The sequence below is a fragment of the Mus caroli genome, unplaced genomic scaffold (assembly GCF_978045245.1).
Source record: "Mus caroli unplaced genomic scaffold, Mus_caroli_1 scaffold_9, whole genome shotgun sequence".
NCBI classification, from domain to species: domain Eukaryota; kingdom Metazoa; phylum Chordata; class Mammalia; order Rodentia; family Muridae; genus Mus; species Mus caroli.
Window position 1 is genome coordinate 40,377,931 of NW_028227264.1, and position 19,670 is coordinate 40,397,600.

Consider the following 19,670-nt stretch of genomic DNA (forward strand, 5'->3'; position numbering starts at 1 on the left):
CCCACGCCACTCGGCCCCCAAGCCCCCACCCACGCCTCCAACCCCAAGCCCCCACCCCACGCCTCTCGGCCCCCAAACCCCCACCCCACGCCTCCAACCCTAAGCCCCCACCCCACGCTCCCACCCCCACGCTTTTGCTCCGGGGGCTGCTCCGTGTGCCTCTTCTCTACGGAGGGGAGTCTCAGTACAAAGTGTAACACCTAAGATTTGGCAAACTGTGGAGTCTAATTGAGAAAATTAGAACCAGAAGACAGAGTGGCTTCCCAGGTTTTGTTCAGACTGCGAATGAGATGCCCAAAGATGTCTTTTTTTCTCTCTCTCTCCTTTTTACGTTCAGCTGTCTCTGTCTTTTAACGTCAGTGCCAGCCAATGCTGAAGGTAACAAGAGGCCGCTGTAATATCTCACCCAGTTAATTTCCACACTCAGATTCGGGAGGATGGCTCGAAATGACGACTTCTTCGAGGCTTTTTAATGACAAAGCATATTTAGACAGGCTAAATTTGGCCAAATAAATAAATGTAAGTTCAGAGCCTTCAATTTACCAAAGCACATTTCAAAAGCAAGAGGAGACATGAAAGGCAACAGCCCTACCCAGACCCTAACAGTTTCCAAGGAAAGTTCCTGTAATCTTGAAGAATAATAAAAGCTCACGGATATATTTGGAAGTTTTGAATGGTGGAACTGTTTCTGAGAGCATTTTTTCAACATCCCAAGTGAAAAATGAGAACAAGGCCTAAATTGTTTGGTAAAGAGCAAAGAACCCTTTGGTTTGAGAAAAGGAGAGAGAGAGAGAGAGAGACCAAAAACCAAAATCCTTCACAGGGCTGGCTGGCACTTCCCAGAAAATATGTATAAAGGCAGTTTGTGCCAGAAACACACACACATCTCAAACAAAGAGTATATCTTATAATTGTCTTCATTGTTGTGTTTGTTTGTTTGAGGCTGAGGCAGATAGTCCAGGCTAGCCCCTAACTCAGCTGTGTAGCCAAGAACAACCTTGAACTCCTGCTCCGTAATGCTGGGATTAACACCAAGGCTACCGTGTTATCCTATTTTTACATCAACTTCATGCCATATTGAATGGTCTGAATTTTCTTTTTGACTTTTAGGTGCTGGTGTCTTGGGCTTGGCTGAGTTGAGCCTGCCAGGTGCAGGAGACGAATCAAACCCTTTCCTCCTGACTCCGAGGTCCAAGTCACTCAAATGTGCAGTGGGAGAAACGCTGGGGGTCTGAGCCTAGGGGGACAAAATGGCTGAGAGAGGATGTAAAGTTGCTTTTGGATGGAAGGTGGAATGAAGTTTCTAGAGACGTTTCTAGACAGAGGAGAAGATTTGGGAAATAACAGAGAAATAACAATGAACGAGACAGGAGTGTGTGTGAATAGACTTGGGAGACCCCAGCACCTCTGGCATTGTCTCTATTCCTGAGTTCTTGCACGCTGGGTTGGGGGGACAATGACACTAGGAACTGTCCACAGCTCTCTTGAGTTTCTCAAAAGCCTTTCCTGCTCACGGCTGGGTTCTGTGCTCCAAGCAGGAGGAATCACGTGACTACCCTCCATCCTCCACCGCAGCTGCCCTCTGCATCCCAGACACAGGGTTCCTAGTCAGCTCCCTCCCCTGGACTGAAGTCTGCCCTAAACTCAGAGTCCTTGAAGGCTTGGGGTTGAGAGGCCAGAGTCCCATTCTGCTGCTCTGGGATCAGATGGTGCTATGGGGTTTCCCAAGGATAAGGGGGCTGTTTATACCGCGTTCTGACGTCAGATGGGCAGGGGAGAGTTGCGGAATGACTTCAGCATGCTTCAGCTGTTGAGCTTTACGTTCGGCGGCACCATCATAATTCCTTATCACAAAACAGAAATGTTTCCCACTGTGGCCCCTGGCTCTTACCACTTTGTCTCTCGCCAGCACCGCCATCTTGGTGGAGCTCTGTGGGGCCTCTCCCGTCCTTTTCAGTCACACTTGAAATGGACTTCTTCACTCTTCCATTCTTCCACCATCCAGGCTGCAAACCTCACCCGAGCCCTTTATTCTAGAACCTTAGCACCGTAACAAGGCTGCCCAGTAAAGCAGAGGCTCTGTAAGAGACTCATGGCAGCCCTTCCCCCCCATACCTCTAACCAATGACCTCAGGGGCCTCGGGGACTGCAAAAGATGCACCATATAACTCGCGTTGGATCCTGTTCCATCCCTTTCAAAAACTAGGGAGAGAAAGACCTCCCCAAGTAAGGATTCTGTCACAATGTGGCTCGTTTCAAAAGAACCTGCACCATGCCCAGAAGTGAGTATTTCTTGTATTTGTGCCAACACAACCAGTTACATGTGCTATGTGTGAGGCTCTGAACTGATCAACTCATCAGCAGTGTGATGTGCTTCATCCGTGGCACTCTGTACTCACTGGGTGTCAGTGACACTTGATACCATAGTAGCCTGTCTCTCTCCTTCCTGTAAGAACAGGCAAGCTGCAGGGGCTTGACTCACCCAGCTACCTACATACCACAGACACACACAGACACATACACACACAGACACACACACACACACACACACTGCTGCGGGGAAAATGTCTCGAGAAGAGTAGATGACTGATAGAGAATTTGTGCATTCAAATGTTTGTTGAGCTCTGGTTAATTGCCCAAGTCTGCCTCAAACCATGAAGAGAGATAAATAAGGCCCAGCCCTTGCATTCCAGAAAGGTTATAGACTCAGAGCGGACAGGGTCTGACCTAAGACCTCAACACAGGAGGAAGCAAACAGATGAAACAAGGAGTGAGCCTGGCAAAACTGTGCTCTCACTGTAGGGTGAAGCTACTCATATTACCTGGGACTGAGGACTGGGACTTAGTGATGCCATTTACTTCCTCCAAAGGGCAAAGAGAGCTGGTACCTGAGTTCCCAGCAGAAACACAGTGTGCCCAGACACCAGCCCTTTCTTCTTCTACCCCACCTCTGCGGCGATGACAACTAGATCTCACCCCAACAGTTTTCCTCAGAATCATATGGACACTCCACTGTCCTAGGGATAAGTATTCTGGAAAGAAAAAGGTAGAAAGAGGTCCATTTGTATTTTGTTTTGTTTTGTTTTGTTTTTTAAAAGGTAGAGTCTAATTTTTTTGGAATTTGCCCAAACTTAAATACACAATACACACACAGACACACACAGACAGACACACACACAGACACACACATAGACACCCATACACACAGATAGGCACACACACACACACACACACACACACACACACGAGTGCACGCGCACACACACTATTCGTCTATCCTCCATCTACCCACCCAACCACTTCAATACCCACCCTGGCACACACCAGCCCAGCAGCTCATGATCCATCCACACATCTGTTACCAGTGGAAACCAAAATAAGAAAACAGAGGCTCAGTATATTATGGCATGGGGTGGAAGGCTTCCTGCTTGAATGCAAAATGCCAACCAAGAAGAAACACATGCCTCCTACCCCCAGCACATCCCTCCCTGCCCTTCTTACAAAAGCCCCCAGTTCCATGAGAAAACATAACAAACCACATTACATAGGAAGGCCACGTCTAATTGGGTTTTGAGGAAGTGCAGGCAGTCCTGTGCTGGTCTGCCTGACCCCAACACCCACTCGATACATTCTAATTATAGAGAAAAGACGTGGAGCCTGACCCAGGAGCTGTTTCCATTTGCCATGAAAGGCATATTTCTCCATAAACAACTGAGGGCAGGCTTGGAAAACAGGTTTACAGACCAGACTGTAGAACTTGGGCAGGACAGTTCTCTGGAAATGTCCACCATCCACCAAGAGGCCGGAAATATGGGGGTAAATGTGTATTCTGGCTTCTTTCAAGCAAAATGATTTAATTTTAAGAGTTTCAATTCATAAAACAGTCTAGCTAATTTTCCAAGGGGGGAAAATGGGCGTACTTTGTTTGCTCTTCATTCTTCAAAGAATATTCAGGCCATGGAAAGAATTTACAATTTCCTTAAAGGTCTTAAAGGGGACAGTTACCTTGGAAGGGACTAGAGAATGGGGGAGGGGCAGGTTTAACATGAATTAAATAAAGGCTTTTCTTTTTAATATAAACTCTCTAGGACTTAGATTAGACACTAGAGGCAGGCCTGGCAGTAGAAGCCTGTAATTCAGCATTCCAGATACAGAAATAGGAGGATCACTGAAGTTCAAGTTCAGCTTGGTCAGCATAGCAAGTTTCAGGCCAGCCAGCATTACATAGTGAAAAACAGGGGCATGGGTCCTGGAGAGATGGCCCAGTGGTTAAGAGCACTGGCTGCTTTTCCAGAGGAGGTGGGTTCAATTCCCAGCACCCACTTGGTGGCTCACAGCACTCTGTAACTCCTTTCCAAGGGGTCTAACGCCCTCTTCCAGACTTTGAGCACTGCATGCGCATGGTGCACACACATACATGCAGGCAAAGGACAAAGATATTTAAAGGAAAATAAGTAAATCTTTCCTAACACTTAGATGTTAGCTTAAGCTTCTATATTCACAAGTTAAAAAATAAAAAGGGGAGCTGAAGAGATGGCTCAGAGAGTAAGAACTGCTTACTGCTCTTCTGAAGGTCCCAAGTTCAAATCCCAGCAACCACATGGTGGCTCACAACCATCTGTAATGGGATCTGATGCTCTCTTCTGGTGTGTCTGAAGACACCTACAGTGTACTTATTTATAATAATAAATAAATCTTTGAGCCGGAGCTATCAGGTACTGAGCGAGCAGAGTTGACCGGAGCGAGCAGAGGTCCTAAAATTTAATTCTCAGCAATCACATGAAGGCTCACAATTATCTATACAGTTATAGTGTTCTCATATACATAAAATAAATAAATCAATAAATAAATCTTAAAAAAGAAGTTGGTGTGGTGGCTCGTGCCTTTAATCCCCAGAGCTTGGACCAGAGGCAGGCAGAGCTTTGTGAGTTTGAGGCCAGCCTGGTCTACAAAGCGAATTCCAGGACAGTTAGGGCTCTGTTACACAGAGAAACTCAGTCTTGAAGAACAAACCAACCAACCAACCAACCAAAAACCAAAGGAAAGAAAAAAGCAAAAGCCCTTCTACATATACCCATTTCTTCCAGTTTGGGAAGCAAAGTCTTCAACGGGGTACAATTCAGGTCCATAGTTACATAGATTGTAGAACTAGGAACTATAGGGTTTAAAAAGTGTATTAACATGTATTTTATTAGTGCTCTGTCTGGCCATCCTAGGCTGGCACATGTGGCTATGCCTTTGTGTAGGCACTAGGGATTTGAACTCATGTCCTCTTGCTTTGGAAGCAAGTGCTCATACCCACTGAGCCATCTCCCCCAAACAGTAGTTGTAGGTTTTTAAAGAAAAGAATGCCCATATCTTCATTTGTGAAGTTGGCATTTTCAGACCTATATGGTGGTCCTCTTTGCCCAGATTATATGCTGAATCCTTGTATTGCATATATATATATATAATCAGATTCCAGTATTACCCTGTAAGTATCATTGTATAAACCTAAAAGGCAGGAAACATTCTTTTTATTCTTTCTTTTTTATTGAATATCTTCTTTATTTACATTTCAAATGTTATCCCCTTTCCCGGTCCACTCCCCTCCCTGAAACCCCCTATCCCATCTTTCCTCCCACTGCTTCTATGAGGGTTCCTCCACCCATTCACCCACTCCTACCTCCCCACCCTTGATTCCCTACACTGGGGCATCTATTGAGCCTTCATAGGACCAAGGACCTCTCCTCCCATTGATGCCTGACAAGGCCATCCTCTGCTATATATGCAGCTGGAGTCATGTGTACTCCTTTGTCAATGGCTTAGTCCCTGGGAGCTCTGGGGGGGTCTGGTTGGTTAATATTGTTCTTCCTATGGGGTTGCAAACCCCTTCAACTCCTTCAGTTCTTTCTCTAACTCCTCTATTGTGACCCCACACTCAGTCCAATGGTTGGCTGTGAGCATCCACCTCTGTATTTGTAAGGCTCTGTCAGGGCCTCTCAGGAGACAGCCATATCAGGCTCCTTTCAGCAAGCACTTCTTGGCATCCACAATAGTGTCTGGGTTTGGTAACTGTATATGGGATGAATCCCCAGGTGGGACAGTCTCTGCATGGCCTTTCCTTCAGTCTCTGCTCTACACTTTATCTCCATATTTGCTCCTGTGAGTATTTTGTTCTCCTTCTAAGAAGGACTGAAGCACCCACACTTTGGTCTTCCTTCTTGAGCTTCATGTGGTCTGTGAATTATAGCTTGGTTATTTGGAGCTTTGGGGCTAATATCTACTTGTCAGTGAGTGCATACCATGTGTGTTCTTTTGTGATTAGGTTACCTCACTCAGGATGATATTTTCTAATTCTATATATTTGCCTAAGAATTTCATGAATTCATCATTTTTAATAGCTAAGTAGTACTCCATTGTATAAATACACCATATTTTCTGTATCCATTCCTCTGTTGAGGGACATCTGGGTTTTTTCCAGCTTCTGGCTATTATAAATATGGCTGCTATGAACATAGTGGAGCATGTGTCCTTATTACATGTTAAGGTATCTTCTGGGTTTATGCCCAGGAGTGGTATAGCTGGGTCCTCAGGTATTACTATATCCAATTTTCTGAGGGACTGCCAAACTGATTTCCAGAGTGGTTGTACCAGCTTGCAATCCCACCAACAATGGAGGAGTGTTCCTCTTTCTCCACATCCTCACCAGCATCTGCTGTCACTTGAGTTTTTGATCTTAGCCATTCTGACTGGTGTGAGGTGGAATCTCAGGGTTGTTTTGATTTGCATTTCCCTGATGACTAAGGATGTTGAACATTTCTTTAGGTGCTTCTTGGCCATTCAATATTCCTCAGTTGAAAATTCTTTGTTTAGCTATGCACCCCATTTTTAATAGAGCTATTTGATCCTCAGGAGTCTAACTTCTTGAGTTCTTTGTATATATTGGATATTAGCCCTCTATCGGATGTAGGATTGGTAAAGATCTTTTCCTAATCAGTTGGTTGCCTTTTTGTCCTATTGACAGTGGCAGGATACATTCTTTTTTTTTTTTTTTTTTAAGATTTATTTATTATATGTAAGTACACTGTAGCTGTCTTCAGACACTCCAGAAGAGGGCGCCAGATCTCGTTGCGGATGGTTGTGAGCCACCATGTGGTTGCTGGGATTTGAACTCTGGACCTTCGGAAGAGCAGTCGGGTGCTCTTACCCACTGAGCCATCTCACCAGCCCGGCAGGATACATTCTTGATATTTCTTTAACAGACCCTGCCTATTCAGTCTCCCATGCCTAGCTCCACCTCTATCACGTGTCCGCACAATGGACCACAGGCACCTGGCCTGCTTAGCCTTCCATTCTAGCGATACTACTACAATCAAGAGCAGTTTTCTTTCCTCATGACCTGACCATTCCTGGGCAAGGCATGGTCTATCCAAGAAGGAGCTCCCTCCTACACCCCTCACAACATACAGAGAAGCAACCTGTTCCCTTTTCATTTAAAAGACTTCCTGCCAGTCCCCCTGGGAGAACTGATGGTGGTTGACCAAAGGCACAAGAACAAGGAAGGTATAAATGTTCTTGGACAACACCCCAGATCCCCAGGCACGCACCTGCTCAGAGTCTGGCTTCTTCCTCCTTCTATGACCTCAAGTGGCTCCTTTCAGCAAGCACTGGATGTGGGACACCCTTTGGTGACTGTACATTTTATTTGGTCTGCAGTGGAGGAGTTGGTCTCAGAATTCTCAGCTACCATCTCAGCCATCTCTGGGACACATAGATGTCACCTCCCACGCCCATCCAGGGTGTGCAGCAGACTCAATTCACAGATCGCAGAAGCTATGCCCCATTGAGCCTCCTCAACATTTTCCTTAGCTTCAGGAATATGAGGATAATTATAAATAATTAAATCATGAGATGGATTTATTTACTGTATTACTAGGTCATTTATCTTGGTGGCTTATGGGAGATGCACACAGCAACCAACTAGAAGTCTCCCATGGAGGGCTCAGCCAACAGAGAGGCATTTGAGGCACTTTTCCCAGCTGCCCCACAGTGTCAGGACTAAACTCAACAGGTCACCCTACTTGTGCATTCATTAGGGAGGGGCTGACTTGAAGAGCTGGAGCTAAACATGAAAGGTAGGGTCAACGTGATGTAGATGGAAGAGTTTGATTACATTGATAGAGTCAGGGTGAGGGTGAACTGCCTATGGAATTCTCTTCAGAGCAATGGGGACTGGAGACCTGATAATTCGGGTTCCTTGCAAATGAGCAATGGCTGTAAAGGGTCTCAGATGGCAAATTTTCTTCCAGAGCACACCCTCTGCTTGGCCAGTTTATGGGGTGCTTGAAGAGCAGTGTAGACAGCCAATTGTTTTGCTTGGTTAGTTTGATTTGGTTTTCATTTTAGCTTTTATAAATATTTTTAACTATTTATTTTTATGTTACATAAGTGTTTTGCCTGCATATATGTAATAAGGGTGATCTTCGTATGGAGTGTTCATGGTCTAGAAGAGGGTGTCAGAGTTCCCTGGTACAGGGGTTAGAGGCGAGCAACCATGTGGGTGCTGGGAGCGGAACCTCTCTACAAGAGCAGTAGTGCTCTTAACTGCTGAGCCGTCTCTCCGGCCCCTGACAATTTATTTTAACGAAGGCAAATGGCTAGGCTGTAGAATCTTGGGGAAGTTCAATAAGAGGCATCCTCAGACCTAGGTCTTGCTAGAATGAATGTGCTCTGACGCAGCTCACTTAGTTGTACCTTCTCGCTGTGGCATACACCACTTGATTGCATTGAATGGAACGGAGGCTGGATGGGGGCCAATCTTTGGGAGCATGGAAAGGCAGGCCTCCAGATGCACACGAGCTAGGGTTTCGAGAGGAAACCCTGCCTTTCTTTCCCAACTCTGGACTGCCCCTGGATGCCACAAAGTCACAGATCCAAAACACCACACTGAGCTGTTTAGTGGAAATGAACTCACAATTTAAGATGAGAGCCAGAGATGAAGGCGAATGAATCATGCATCAGTTTCTCCAGCTGTCTCTCAAGTCTGTGCCTCAGGGTGTGGCCGACATTTCCAGCATCTGTCCGGTGAGCGTGACTCAGTCTCCCAGGGCTGGTCACCTAGATGATGTGGCGCCTCCTTGAAGATGTGTTGGTATCTGCTGTGGTTTGGATCTGAAATTTTCTCCAAAGGCACATGGTTTTTAAAGGCTTGGTCCCTGGGCAGCACTGACGACAAGAGATCTGTACAACTGTTAGGCGGAAGGGCAGGTCATTGGGGCTATGCCTTAAAGGGGGATAGTGGATTTCTCTCTTTCCATCTCCTTGGTCATGAGCTGCCTCAACACAGGTCCACAGAATCAGGGCTAATCAATTGTGACTTGGAACCCCCAAAACTCGGAGCCAAAATGAACCAACCTTTTATGCTTTATAAGACGGTTCACCTAGGCTGTTTGTTATAGTAGCACAAAGCTAGTACAGTACCAAACTGTCTTTGATAAGCCAGATTCTGCCTTGTTTATATCATGAATTTAAGTTAAAAGTCAACACACCCACACCCAAAATTGAAATGTTCTAGATTTTAATACATCCTATAGTTATTGAAGACAGTTCAGAGTTCTCAGTGCCCACAATCTCCTAACTTAACCGTACTGATTAAAGATTAATCCCAGGTCTCTTGTGCACATTACCATCTGAGAATGGCTCTTTGGACCACCATTCTCTGTACCACTGATCCAGATCTTTGTGTAGCTGAAACCATTGTCCACTAAGATTGTCGTAAGGCAGCTTGCATGTTTCTGTTGGGGTAGCTCACACTGGAGAATAAATGAAACCTCCTTCCTGAAGGTAACACCGTGAGGGCTGAAGTTATGTTTGCATTTTAATTATTGTGCTTGAGAGATCTGTCATGCCTCTAACCTGTAAGTCTCACATGCCCAAGGACAGAGAACTTTCTGGAATGCTGGGGCCTGTTGTTCATGGAAGATAGCAAGCCACGCATTTTCACTTTTATAAGCAAGGCTGTTTGCCCTGTGCTTGGTCACGTAGTAGATGGGAGGTATGTAGGCAGAAGTTCATCAGGATGTACGCTTGCCCCTGACGATGGGAAGGCAGAAAGTACGAGGCCTTCTGAGTTTTGCCTTTATGAGCACCTGACTAACGTAATTGTCAGCCATTCTCTGGGAATCCTAGGCATGTATCTAGCCAGTGTCCGCCATCCTGCCCAGGAGATAGTAAAGCTTGCTTCAGGTTTGTCTCAAAAGTTGTGCTCTTATTCTCACCCGGGGCCTCTTGACGTGGTGGTAACGTTTCTCCTGGGTTTTGTTGTTGTTGTTTCCATGTTTGTTTTCTGAGACAGGATTTCTCCGTATAACAGCTCCTGCTGTCCTAGAACTTGCTTTTTAGACCAGGCTAACCTCAAACTTAGAGATCCATGTGCCTTTACATCCAAGTGCTGGTATGAAAGGCATGTGCCACCCTGCCTGGCAATGCTCCTCCTTTTAACACAATGCTTTTAATTTCAGGCCAAATATATTTTCTTTGAATTCATTATGTCCTAAGGCCTCGGTTTCTGCTATCAGGAAATGGGGAACTTCTAGGTTCAAGCTGCCTGACGAAGCTACCCGATTAACACATCCTATGACTAATGGAGACCTAGCCTTTCTCATCTACCTGTCCCCACCCCTTCAGGGTTTCTGCAGTGACTCAGTCGCTCCATTTCTCCTTGTCTGACAACACACACCCTTCCCTACCCACCAGGGATCTTTTAGAATTACCATTTCTGATGGGCTCAAAATAGATACGGTGGGGGGAGGAGGGAATTCTCTATAGAAAGGAGTCCTCTCAGAATGTCCTTAAACAAGAATACTTTGGAAGCCAGGTATGGTGTCAAAAATCTGTAATTTTGCACCCGGGGAACTTGTGTTCAAAGTCAGTATAAGCTACATAGTGAAACTCTCCCTCAGACCCCAAATTAAAAAGATAAAGAAGAAAACAACCCACAGCCTTCATCTGGAAGCCTCCAAGGGCGCCTTGAGCTAGTCGAAGGTACTCACGCCCCCCCCCCCCCCCCCCCCCGCACTGAGCCCTCCATCCGGCCGACCGGGTGAGACGCCTGAGCAGTGCTGTCCGTCTTCCCATGCTGAGTTCCAGGCTCTCCCAGCTGCCTTGCTCTCTGGCAAGTGAACCTGAAGCCTCCACACATTCCCCCTGAATGCATTCCCCCTCTGTATATGAGAGGAAGGGTGGGACAGAGCCAGGCATGGCGATAAACACGTGTAATCCCAGCTCCGGAGGCAGAGGCAAGTGGATCTCTGTGAGTTTGAGGCCAGCCGAGGATGCATAGTGAGACCCTATCTCTGAAGCAAAACAGACAAAAAAAAAGGAGAGAATTCTGATCCCAGGAAGTGACTCTTGGACCTGCCACTGACTGTGTCCGTGTGGCAGGAAGAAGGGTCTGGCCACTGTCTCTGGTTTCATTTCCTTGTCTCTCACAGAAGGGCTGACACAGAAGCCCTCCTAGGTCCTGTCCAGCTCCAAGAAAATGGAATCGATCCTCCCTGGGGAGCCCTGGAATGTGGCCTTGGGAACCCAGCGGCTTGCTGCTGGCCTGTGAACTGGACAGGAGGGGCAGCTGAGAGGGAAGGTGAAGCTGGAAGGGAGAGCCAGGCAGAGGGAGTGGCAAGGAATCTGTCCATCCTCACAGTACGGACTTGTTTGTGGTACTTCCTTTCCAAGCAGGAAGCTGATGCTTGGAAGCTTAGCTTGCTCTCTGTGGCTGTGATAAACACCATGACTGAGGCAAGAGAGAGGGAAAGGGCTTATTTCACTTTACCATTCCCAGCCTATCAGGGAGGCGAGAAAGAGCAGGTGCTCAGGGAGCCTGGAGGCAGGAACCAACGCTACGACCGTGAAGGAATAACACTGTGAAGGAACACTGTTTTGCTTCTCATGGCTTTTAAAATAATTTTTTCCTTTTTTTTTTCTTTAAGATTCATTATGTATATAGCATTCTGCCTGCATGCATTCCTACAGGCCAGAAGAGGGCACCAGATCTCACTACAGATGGTTGTGAGCCACCATGTGGTTGCTGGGAATTAACTCAGGACCTCTAGAAGAGCAGCCAGTTGTCTTTTTAGTTGTTTGTTTGGTTGGTTTTTTATTTTTTCGAGACAGGATTTCTCTGTGTAGCCCTGGCTGTCCTGGAACTCACTCTGTAGACCAGGCTGGCCTCAAACTCAGAAATCTGCCTACCTCTGCCTCCCAAGTACTGAGATTAAAGGCGTAGGCCACCACTGCCCAGGTTTTTTGTTTGTTTGTTTGTTTGTTTGTTTGTATCTGAGCTTGCAGCCAGTGCTCTTAACTGCTGTCGTATACAATCCAGGACTGCCTGCCCGAGGGGGGACATGGTATAGAATGGATTTGATCCTCCCACAGAAATTACTGATCAAAAAAAAAAAAACCAAAACAAAACAAAACAAAAAACCCAAGGGTCACCTACAGTCCAATCTGATGGACACTTTTCTCAGACAAGGTTTTTTCTTCTTCCCTTGACTCTAGCTCGTGTGACTGGACAAAGCTCATCAGGACAGAAGCTAACTGTTCGCTATAAACCCATGCAAGGCTAGAAGGGCAGGGCAGAGCCTTCACACAGGCCACTAAGGCCCCCGCTTCTGTTCCAGGACTACTCAGGCCCTCGGAGGCCATGAGATATAAATCCCTGGACAGGGGCCATCACAGAGAGCTCCAGTGTAGCTTCAGCTGGTCACAGAGCCCTTCACAGCCACATGGGAACCAACAACCGCCCTTTCTGTCTTCGGTTTTTTCCCTCTTCCCTTGCTCTCTCCTTTCTTTCCTTTTTCATCTCATTTTTACCGCTCAGTTTTACTTTTGAAAGAACTCATGGTACTTAGGAGTTGAGGAAAGAGGTGTGTTACTCACCCCTTACTACTTACTCCATAACGGGTGCTGTAGTTCCCATCTTTGGGATTCCAATCTGCCATGTGGTGGGGGTAGTTTTAAAAGCTGCCGCCTCTGCCTGGGGTCAGACTCACTACCAACCTCTCTAGGCTTCCCTTTTGCTTTTTTAGCGCCGGGAGGTGACCAGCTCCCACCCGAGACCCTTGCACATGCACAGTTGATTCCTTTACAATTCATCGTTTTGGCACAATTGCTGGGCGTTACTATCTCCCACCTGGAAAAGTGTGCCTTTACCAATTTATTATCTCCATCTCTCCACTTACCCTAAACTTGTGGCTAGTCCCACCTAACGCCTGCCAAACATCCTTGGCCATCTGTCAGTACCAGGAAGCCCCAGAAGTCCCGCCTGTACCTTCTGCCCAGTAATTGGCCCAAGGCTTTCTTTACTGACAAATCAAGAACCAATTAGGGAATGGGACGTTAGCATCAGGACCTCCCCTTACAGAGATGTATATTTATCTGGACTTTAAAGGGGACAACATAATTAAAGCAATAATTTTTTTCTCCCACTCCCCCTTTTTAAATTCAGGATCTCACTATGTATCCTAGGCTAACTTCTAATTTGTGTCAATGCAAAAATCACTTTTTTGGGTTTTTGTTGTTGTTGTTGTTGTTTTTGGTTTTTCGAGGCAGGGTTTTTCTGTGTAGCCCTGGCTGTCCTGGAACTCACTTTGTAAGACCAGGCTGGCCGAGACACAGAAATCCACCTGCCTCTGTCTCCCGAGTGCTCGGATTAAAGGCGTGCTCCACCACGCCCGGCTAAAAATCACTTTTAAAGAGTAGATTTACCGTGTTTGTTTTGGAGGGATGGTGTTGGGAATTGGTTCTAACGCTTTGTCTTATTTTGGCTCCCAAAAGCTGTGCTTCCAGACTTGAGGGTCCCTGCTCTCAGTTGGCTTCAATTGAGAGTAAAGAATTGCTGTACAACCATTGGCTGGGCAGGGAGGTGGGGCAGGGCTTTTAGATTGCCTGGGCAAGTGACAGAGAGAGGGGAAGCGGAGAAAAATCGCCTTGGCCTTGACTCCAGGCAGAGGGATCAGATTTAAGAGCTGCAGAGGAGAAAGCATCCTACAATGTAGGTGGACAGGGAACACAGCCCTGTGGGGGCGCTGCCCCCAAGGCAGCAAAGAGAAAATAGCGATTCCGAAGGTATTAAGCCAGGAATACCGAAGGGAAGTGTATGCCCGTGGGGAGGTTTAGAAGTGCGCAACCATGGAGCTAGTCAAGGCATATCAAGATTAGCTGGTGTGTGTGTGTGTGTCTGTGTGTGTGTGTGTGTGTGTCTCTGTGTGTGTGTGTGTGTGTGTGTCTGTGTGTCTGTGTGTGTGTTTCATTCTCGAATCCAGAGAGCTCTTGGGCAGATGAAGCGTGTACAATCCACCAGGAACCAAAGCGGTTTAACTAACTCACCATTACAGCATGGTGTGTGAGTGTGTGTGTTGGGGGGTTGGTTCTTGTTTGTGCCACAGTGTGTATAGAGAGGTCAGAGTACTCTGGGAGGGTCAGGCAGCTCAACTCCTTGAGGTGGTGGCCTGACATAGCTCCTTGCTCTAGGTGGTAGGTGGAACTTTGCTCTTGCTGGCCACAGGCGTGGTCCAGAGGCCACTCATCCAACTTTATTCTTGGATTATCATTGCTGAAACCACAGGCCTGCACAGACCTATCCAGAAGTGATGGCACAGGATACAAGGTCATGGACCTCAGAAGTGATGGCGTGGGATACAAGATCACAGACCATCTCATCAGTTCCTTGTCTAAAAAAAAAAAAAAATGGAAACAATAGCTGGGAGTGATAGGGCATGCCTTTGAACCTAGCGTCTAAGAGACAGATGCTGGAGGACCTCTGCGAAGTTGAGGCCAGCCTGGGCTACATAGGGAGTACCAGGATAGCCTGAGCTACATAGGGAGACCCTGTCTCAGAAAAGAAAAAAAAAAAATGAAGGATAAGAAATACCTGAGGAAAGGGGAGAATTTCCTTCCAGAATCAGGCAGATGCCTCACCAAGCAGGCTGAGTTGTGCTCTAGTCCCTGGAGGTGACTGTGGTATTTTCCGTATCTGGATGCCTGAAAGATGCCAGCCAACCAGAGGAACAGGTTCCTCTTCTGAGTCCATCCTTGACCTCATCTCCCCCCACCCCCCCACCCCCCCGAGAATGGGCTCAAATGTGGCCCAAACAGAAGAGAATCTGGAGGACAGAGGAGACACAGGGTTCTTCCCTCAGGCGCAGTGACTAGGGCAGGACGGAACGGTAGGCCCCAGTGACAGCTTCCACTGCCTAGAAGATGGCGTGAGCCTGTCAGGGAGGTGTCCCTCGGGGCAGGGCCCCCACACACCCTCCCTAGGCCTGAAGTGTGGGCGTAATACTCGGGAGTCCTAAGAAAGCCATTGTTAAGACTCGTGGATCTGGCCTGTCCAGATTTCGTCTCTAAGGTGGCTCTGGGCACCTGTCTACCCAGTTCAAGCCTCCAAGATAGGTCATGCGGGCTTGGCTTCTTTCCCTGCCTGACTCAGGGCCTGCTAACTGACAATGAGCCTCAGCTCCCCTCCCACTAATGAGAGGATTCCTTTGATTTAGTAAGGGCACTCCTGAAGTCTGCCTTTTGTCAGCCCTCCAGAGTGGAAATTCTCTAATGAGCAGAGAGCCACGCCTTCCCCTCAGAATCGGTAGACACTATGGGGGGTGGCCAGCCCATAGCTAAGAGGCCCAGGGTAGCTTGGGAGACCCATTCATCTCCTGGGCTGGCCTGGTCAGTCCTCCTCAGCTCTTCCCAAAGCCTATATTACACCTCCACACAACACCTGCCTAAACATCTGGAAGAGGATGCTGTGCTAGAGAAGAGGAGCAGAAGAATGGAAGATCACCTTGGTATTTAGAAAACAGGAAACCAAAAAGAATGGAGGAGCTCTGATACTATGCTCCACTCCAGTGACCTCACTCAGCCTGGTCTCTCACTTCTCACCAACAAAAGGGACTAGGAGTGTGATTCAGGGACAAAGTCCCTGCCTGGAATGGACAAGGCCCTGGGTTTTTTTCATGAGTGCACACACCCACATAAAGTCAGGGATGTGGTTCCCTTGCAGGTCAGTGGGAAAAGGAAGGATGCAAGAGAAGGTCCAGGGAGCTGGATGTGTTCCGTTTCCAGAGCATATCCAGGTGATTACACAGCAGTCTTCAACTCCCATGAACATTCTTTAAAGGCTAAGGATTTGGCGGAAGGCTTGGCTGCCAGGCAGGAGGCTAGGGCTTCAGACCCTTAGCAGCACATAAAACCGAGTGTGACCCTGGGAGGCGTGGGACATGCCCTTAATCCTAGCAGTTGGAAGAAAGAGGTGAAACACTGAGTTTGAAGCCATCCCGGTCTACATAATGAGTTCCAGGACAGCCGAGTCACATAGTGAGACAGTGTCTTGAAAAAGACAGAAAGAAACAAAGAAACAAAACGAAATGAAACAAAAACGTGGTGCCTGCGTGCCTGTAGTCCTGGCACTGAGGAAGCACAAGCAGGAGCAACAGAGGTACAAGGTTAATTTCAACTATACGGTGAGGTGGTGAGGTGAGTTCGAGGCCAGCCTGGAGCTTATGATAGGAGACCCTGTCTCAAGCAAACAAACAAACACACCATCTCTGAAGTCTAGGGATGTGGCTCAATGGCAGCACTCTTGCCTAGCACGCTCCAGACCCTGGATTCTGTCACTAACACAGTAAAACAATAACAGCAACAAAACCTTAACGACAGGCTATATATTTATGGTCATTGTACTTCCCTGAATGAACATGAAGCAAAAAGATTTTATATTTGGTGAAGCCGTTGGACTTGGTTACTTGTGTGACATATCTAAGAGATCTTTGTCTCTTCTGAGGTCATGAAACACTCTCCCGTCTTGCATTAGCCTTGGGTTTTTTGGTCGGGGGTGGGTCTTCCCTATGCTAGGCAAGCACCCGCCACTGAGCTCTGTCCTTAGTCCCTTGGTGGGAAGTGGGAGTCAATTTTCATTTTCTCCTTAATAGTTTCAATTGGTTTTTGTTGTTGTTGTTTTGGGTTTGGTTTGGTTTGGTTTGGTTTGGTTTGGTTTGGTTTGGTTTGGTGGGTTTTCTGAGACAGGGTTTCTCTGTGTAATAGCCCCTGGCTGTCCTAGACCAGGCGGGTCTCAAACTCATAGAGATCTGCCTGCTGCTGACTCCCAAGTGCTGGGATTAAAGGAGGGCACCACAATGCTCAGCTGTGTCAATTGTTGTGTTTCATTTGTTGAAGTTTCTTTTCCTCTATTGGATTACTTCAGTGCATTTATTTAACGTGTGTGTGTGTGTGTGTGTGTGTGTGTGTGTGTGTACATATGGATATGTTTCCTGTCATTGTGATGAAAGCAACTTAAAGCAGGAAAGCTCTATGTTAGCTTGTGGTTTGAAGGGATACGAGCCATCACAGTCAGAGAGCACGGTGACCAACTGGCTCCCTCTTTACAGTCAGCTGTAAAGAGGTGACCAGCTGGTCACCGTGCCCCTTCTTTATTCAGTCTGGGAGCTCCAGCCCACGAGCTAGCACTGTTCACATTTAGGTTCCCTTCTGAGTTAAAACTTTCTAGAAACATCCTCACAGATATTCCCAGAGGTGTGTCTCCTAGGTGACTCCTAATCCAGACCGGGATTAACCATCCAAGTACATCCAAAGTCTATCTCGTTCCATTGACTTTACACACCAACCTGTTACCAATCCTAAACTTTCTTGCTGACTGTAGCTTATAAGAGAGTCTTGAGGTCAGGTAGAAAAGATCCAAGGTGGATCTTTTGAAAATTAACTCATTTTATGTACTTCAAGTTTAACAAAAGACTGTCTTGGGATTTTAATTGACAATACAATGAATCTAAGGATAAATTCTGGGGAAATTATCACTTTATCAATACAAGGTACTATGTCTTCCATCAATGAACACAGTGTGGCTTTCTATTTGTGCAATGTTTAATTTTCTCAGCAATAACCTATAGTCTCAGTAGAGAAGATGTGGCTATCTTTCATTAGATTTGCACTTTTTTTTTTTTTAATGAGGCAAAGTCTCTCTATTCTGTAGCCCTGGCTGTCCTGGAACTCACTTTGTAGATCTACAAAGTGAGTTCCAGGACAGTGATAATTTCTAAAGAAACAGCATCTATAAATACAGAGTTTTATTTGTTGCTATTTAATCAAGCTGCTTTTTGTTTCCGTTTCTTGCCTGGTGTCAATGGCTAGGACTCCAGAATACTGCGGAGAAGAAAGGCAGGCATCCTAGTTTTATTCTTGGTTTTAGAGAGCATGCTGCCAACCATTCACCATTAAGTATGGCGTTTGATGTTAGTTTTTATAGGTGTTGCTTGTAAGTCTGAGGACATTGCCAGGTGGTGAGTGTTAACTGTGACTGAGCACCGGACCTGTCTGCTGCTTTTGTTGCTGCTCTGATTGAGATGGGCACGTGAGGTTCTCATCACCTCCTAAGGCGGATGTAATCCTCTGGAGGTGAAAGGCATCCTTGAGCCAGAGATTCTGTGTAAAGACGAAGTAAGATTTAGAACCAACACAAGCTTTGCAGTCTGTGGACCAGTTCTGCACTTTAGTGCACATGAGTTAACCACTTTGAGCCTTGGTCTATTGGGTGGAGAAATTAACACCTAACTTAAAAGGTTATAGTAAAGATTACATTAAAAAACACACAGGTGCACACACACATGCATGCATGCACACACACTTACTGTTTAGTACGTATAAACAATAGGCATTGCTGCATCTGATTGCAGAAGGGAAACTCTTCAGGCATTGGTCCTTGAGAATGAAACACTTCATCTGGTAATATGCCAACTGTGATGACAAAGACAAACATCTTCAGCCAGGGGCACAAGGACACACATAAGGACACACATAAGGACATACATAAAGACATACATAAGGACACACATAAGGACATACATAAAGACATACATAAGGACACACATAAGGACACACATAAGGACACACATAAGGACACACATAAGGACATACATAAGGACATACATAAGGACACACATAAGGACATACATAAGGACACACATAAGGACACACATAAGGACACACATAAAGACATACATAAGCACACACATAAGGACATACATAAGGGCACACATAAGGACACACATAAGGACACACATAAGGACATACATAAGGACACACATAAGGACACACATAAGGACACACATAAGGACATACATAAAGACATACATAAGCACACACATAAGGACATACATAAGGACATACATAAGGACACACATAAGGACACACATAAGGACACACATAAGGACACACATAGGACTCACATAAAGATGCACATAAGGACAAAGCTCATTCTCTCTGCTTTGTATCTATGTTCTGAGAGTCCCAAGTATCAGACAGGCTGGATAGAAAGCAATGCACAGCCAACATAACTTTCTATTTGGTATTTTAGAAAATGCTCAGAATAAAACATATATGAATCCAGAAGACTCCAAAACCATCTGTTGTAAGAAGGCCATCAAAGCCGGGCGGTGGTGGAGAACACCTTTAATCCCAGCACTTGGGAGGCAGAGGCAGGCGGATTTCTGAGTTCAAGGCCAGCCTGGTCTACAAAGTGAGTTCCAGGACAGCCAGGGCTACACAGAGAAACCCTGTCTCAAAAAAAAAAAAAAAAAAAAAAAAGAAGGCCATCAAACTAAAGACTGGTCTACTGTAGG

At 46.3% G+C, this 19,670-nt stretch overlaps 1 long non-coding RNA gene across 1 annotated transcript in view; it reads left to right on the plus strand.

Annotated features, from left to right (window-relative positions):
• Positions 1-2,061: 2,061 nt before the first annotated feature.
• Positions 2,062-19,670, plus strand: part of LOC110303984 (uncharacterized) — a 46,796-nt gene continuing 29,187 nt past the window's right edge. The window contains exon 1 of the long non-coding RNA XR_002378988.1: positions 2,062-2,282. This is a non-coding gene — a long non-coding RNA (uncharacterized LOC110303984). The remainder of the gene's footprint in view (positions 2,283-19,670) is intronic.